Raw genomic sequence first — 5,301 nt, 5'->3', positions numbered from 1 at the left:
TCTGTTGGGCCTGATGTCTTCCACATGCCTTCCATGCCAAGGTAAGTTCCTTGTCAGCAGGTATTGGGCCTGCTAACCTCTCCCTGGATTCTAAGTGATCCCTGCTATAAATGTTCCATCCATTCATCCATCCAAAAATGTCCAAAAATGTCTGAGCATGGCAAATTGCCAGTTCTGTGCCAGGCCCTAGGGATAAGCATGAAAGCCCTTTATAGCCCTGTCTCAAAAAGAGATCCCTAAGCGTACTTTCCTAGTAAGACATTCCCATCTCAGTGTGTCTGGGGCTGTCTCCACAGCCCACGTAAGATTAAACGTGGGTGCATTCCTCTGTGGAGCTGCAGGTGACCCCTCCACATGGACGTTGGGCCTCTGTGGCCCCACTTCCTGTTGCATGGCGACGCCTCTTGTCTCTCACTTCTGGTCTCATGGCCACCGGCTCCTCATGGCATCCCTGGAACGAGGTAAGGGGCACCTGTCATTTCCAGATGAATTTGGGCCCAAGGAAGCCAGAGGACTGACTTGAGTCCACCTGGAGAGCCAGCGGGCAGCAGGGCCCAGAACACTGGCTAGCATCACAAAGCCCTTCGACGACCGGCTGCTCCAGGCTTGCCCTTGCCACCATTGCCTTGGCGTCTCTGGCTCCAGGCCTCTTCCTGGGGAAACCCAGGGTACTTTTTCCTTCTGGTGAGTGAACCCCAGGCCCGTTCACTGGGAACAATGGCTGGCACGGTGTGGGAAATTAGCCTGTGGGAAGCAGTCACAGCAGGCCCTCTGAACCCCTGGGGCCTCCTTCCTTGTCATTTCCCCACCATCCCTCAAGCCAGTTTAGCCAGACTTCTGTGGGACTTCACCAGGAAAAGCCGATCGCACGCTTCATCATGAAGTTTGTTTTTTCATCATCATTCTTATTTATTGCATGAAGTCTGAGGGGTAGGAAGAGAGGAGAACCCACAGATGATTTCTTCCTCCTTTACAAAGGAAAAAGTGACCCCAAATTCTTCTTGCTTCTTTTCATTTATTTATTTTTTGTCAGGATCTCACTCTGTTGCCCAAGCTGGAGTGCAGTGACAGGATCATGGCTCACTGCAGCCTCAACGTCCTGGCCCAAAGGGATCCACCCTCCTCAGTCTCCCAAATAGCCGGGACTACAGGCATGCACCACCGTGCCCGGCTAATATTTCAATTTTTTTTTTTTTTTTATGTAGAGACAAGGCTGACCAGGCTGGTCCCGAACTCCTGGGCTCAAGTAATTCTCTCACTTCAGCCCCCTGAGCCACCGTTCCTGGCCTTCTTGTTTCATTTTAAAGGCAGCTGCCTGGAATCCAACCCAGAACAACTGCATCCCAGCCATTGTGTGCCTTGGCCCTTCTGTGGGTCACAGCCACCTACACGCACACACATGGACACACATGCCCCAACACACTGTGAAACTGCACAGAGTTTCCAGAGAGCAAACTGTGTTTCTAGTAACTAACCACAGCCTGCCTCTAGGACGTGTGACCGGGCTTTGCCCTGAGAGAGGAGCCTCCATGGGAAGTGCTCCTGCCCGGAGCAGAGCCGGGAGCCCAGCCTCCAGGCAGCTTCGGGCATGCCCCAACAGGATGCCAGGCGGGATGGCGGCAGGAAGAGACACAGCTCGGAACTTCTCCCTGCTGTAATTTGCTAAATCCATCTGGGCTCCTTTGAGCCATTTTCTGGAAATGCCACATTTCAAGGGTCTCCCTGTTAGAAAAGGTCAGAGAGTTCACACAGGCCTTTCATGTTAAAGGAACTTGAAAGAAAAGGAAAGGAAATGTATATTTTCAGCCTTAGCTATGATTAAGTGGGCTCAGGCCATGAGAACATTCAGACGATTTACACGACGTTACACGAAGCGCCAATTAGCCTAACAACTTCCGAAAAATATTTAACTCAAGAGCACCCATTTATTAGGGCACTTGGAATGCACCAGGCATTGTGCTAAGCTCTCTACTGGGAGACAGTGACGCATCTCAACCACACTCCAACAGAGTGAGGCAGGCCCGGGTATGGTATCTATTTTACCCATCAGTAAACTGAGGCTTAGAGAGGGTCAGTGATTTGTCTGGGGTCTCATAGCTAGTAAACAGCAGGAAAGGGATGGAAACCTAAGACTGCCCAAATCTAAAGCCACAGCTCTCTCACCGCAGCCCTGAAGCCTTGGGGATCCTGACGGGGTCCTGCATCCTGCATCTGAGGACAAAGCAAATTCACCTGGCTCATTTGCATGAAGAGGAAGCCTTATTAAATCACTAGCTATGATCTGGACCGGGTCAGTCCAGAAGATGCTGGGGTCTCCCTGTAGCCGGTCTTGGTCCTGAAACGCCCTGGCCATCTCCAGGGGGCTAAGCACAACAGATCTCACGCACCACCCGTGGAGGATCCCCCAGTGCCTATCATCTCTGTGTGGGCTCTGAGTCTGTTCCCAGAACAGGGTGGGCCCGGGAGAGAGATGGTACGGACTGAGGTGTGTCTGGCTCAAGGAAGATTCTGGGCCCTCTCTCCCAGCGAAGGGCTGGGGCTACCCGATACAGACCACTGGGGTGATTCCTAATTCTCTAAGGGGCCCCTCTATGCCCCATGAGCCACCAGTAAGTCAAGACTCTATAATAGTGACAGCTCATTTGTCAGCGTTTGCCTGCCAAGACCACAAAGCAAATAAGAACTCCCTCAGGAATTGTAGGGGCTCATCATGGAACACTAGCGTATGGTAGTTAGGATGTGGGCTCAGGAGTCAGACTCCTTGAGTTGTGAATTCTGACACCCTCATTTTCAAGTTGTGAGAACTTACTCAACCTCTCTGAGCTTCAGTTTTCTCATTAGTAAAATGGCACAGGGTTGATGATGATTAAATGAGATAATGTGTGTGCAAAGCTCTTACAGGATGCCTGGCAGTAGCAATCACTCAGCATATGAGGCCATTGTGCAGATGATGAGGATGGAATCAGTGCTGACCAGGCAAGGGACCACTGAGGGGTTGCACCAACTTTTGGAGAACAAGCCCAAGCTCCTGTTCCTCTCCAGTCTCCAAGCCCTTCTGAGCCTTCCGGGCCCAGATGAAATCTCCCTCCTCCAGAAGGCCACCCTGAGTATGCCATTCCACATTGCTCTCACCATATCAGAGCTCTATGACTGATCTAGTGCTTAAGTCGGATCTAATAATTTCTCAGCTTCTCAAAGTAGTCAATGGCTCCTGGAGAGCAGAACACCTCTACCCCTTCCCTCTCCAAAGCCTGAGCCCAGCACTAGGTCCACAGTAGATGATCCCTCAGCAAGCCTTCAGACTGATTTCAGTGTGGCTGGGGACGCCTGTGGCTTGGCCCGTTTCTCCTTCCTTTTCTCCTCTTCTCTTTCCCCTCCTCATACTTCTCTCCCTTCTCACCTATCCCCGCCTCTGGCTCCACCCAGCAGGATGAGGAGTCGAAGCTATAATCCCATAGGACAGAGGTTCTCACAGCCCTATAAAATGTCCAAGAAACTTGAGGGTGGGGGAGTGAACAGCTGAGGGGAAAGAAGTTCTTGTTTTCTTTTGCCAATTAAAGACAATTAAAACACTTATTTTAACCATCATTTTCATAAAGAAAGGCTTTTTTCACACCAATAAGGTCCTAATCCTTGACTAAAGGAAAAAAGGAATGAAAACAAACAAACACACAAAAAACCACCTTACTGTTGTCCTAACTTACCTCCTTTCGCCATGGACTGAAGAAAACGTCCACCCCCTCCGACCTGTGTCCCTGGGGACGTCATAGGTCCGGGGACATCTGTTCTGGAGGAGGTCCCTGCTAAACTGAGGTCATCTACAAGTACAGGGGGACCCCCCTAGCCCTCGGATTTCGGCAAATCTGTATTCTCGTCCAGCTTTTCCAGAGGAGGCTCATCCCAAAGCCAGACCCTGCAGCCTCTGGCCTGAGGTGGGGGAGGCCATGGGCCCTGTTCCTTCTGGCAGGGCCATATTTGGCCGGGCACCCCCTCCCCCAACCTGGAGGGGGCAGGGTGGGGCTCAGCAGAAAGCCCAAACCTGGTGGAAGAAGGCTGGAGAGACGGAATGGGGGGCAGGGTCTCTCCCCATCCCCATTGCCAAGCCGAGCACGAGTGCCCCCACCCCAGTGCCCGGAAGGGAGGAAAAGTGGGCACCCGAGCCCGGAGGTGGGGGTCCGAGGCGTCCCGCTGGGCGGCGCAGATAGGATCTGAACACAGAGAAGCACGGCCCAGGCTCTTTGATCCGCAGCCAGCCGGGCTGGGCCTGGCCTCGGAGGGCGGCGCGGCTGTCTTCCGGCCCGGCTTTGCCCCGCTGCCAGGGGTCCCGTGGAGGCGCTGAGCCGGAGAGGCGTCCGGTACCGCCCCCCACCTCCAAACAGCGTCCGTCCCAAAGGCCCTCGGAAGAGGCGGGGGCGTCTACACCGATTCCAGCAGAAACCTGCAGGGGGGGGCTGCGGTCTGCCGCACCGCCATCCGAAGGGCCGGTGTCCTGTGCGGATGGAGTGGCTGAGCGCCGCGGCGGCCCGCGTGGGTTCGGAGCCGGGTGCCGTGTCGATGCGATGGAAGTCGCGGCACGTTCCGGCGCTCCGCAAGCCTGGATCCTTCAGCCGGATCTAGCGAGGGTTAGCCAGGCTACGGCCAACGTCAGAGGCCATGGGCTCCCTACACGTGACTTCTCGGGTTGAGCCGCTGCGAACGACGACCCTGCAGCCCGCGTGGCTGCCCAAAGCCCCGAGTCTCCGGGCCCCAGGTTCTAGGCTTGGCGCTGAGTTGGGAGCGGGGTGTGGCTGGAGGATCGGTGGAGGTCCTTCCTCCTCGTGCTTTTGGCTGCGTTCGCCGTGACATGGCTGAAGGGTCATAGATGCGTGATGTGTCAACTCTGCGTGCAACAGGCGCTCAAGAAGCGCGCCAGGGGTGTGTGCTTGTGTTGGTGCCGTGTGCGGGCGGCCTGAACAGGAGGTCCCAGATTGGCACCGGGATGGAGGATGAGGCAGAGAACGATGCTTTGCGGAGTCCTAACCTCGCCGGTGCCCTGGGCACCGAGCAAAGCCTCGAGCCGCCCCGAGCCCCAGGAAAGTTCCGAGCAAGGGACGCACCGGGCCAGGGCACAGGCCCGGTCTACACCCCGGCTCCGGTTCCAAGTCATGCCCAAACCGCCAAGGCCGTGGGCCCCCGCACGCCCAGCAGCTGCAGGGGGCGGGCGGGGACACGGAGCTGCAGGTGAGGCAGCGGGGCCGGGCGTTTCCGCCCGCATTCCGGGGCGAGGGCGAGGACCCGCGGGCCGGCCCGACGCCGCGCTCG

The sequence above is a fragment of the Carlito syrichta genome, unplaced genomic scaffold (assembly GCF_000164805.1).
Source record: "Carlito syrichta isolate Samal-C Ts95f unplaced genomic scaffold, Tarsius_syrichta-2.0.1 Scaffold308816, whole genome shotgun sequence".
Classification (NCBI taxonomy): domain Eukaryota; kingdom Metazoa; phylum Chordata; class Mammalia; order Primates; family Tarsiidae; genus Carlito; species Carlito syrichta.
Note: the sequence above shows the minus strand (reverse complement) of the source record.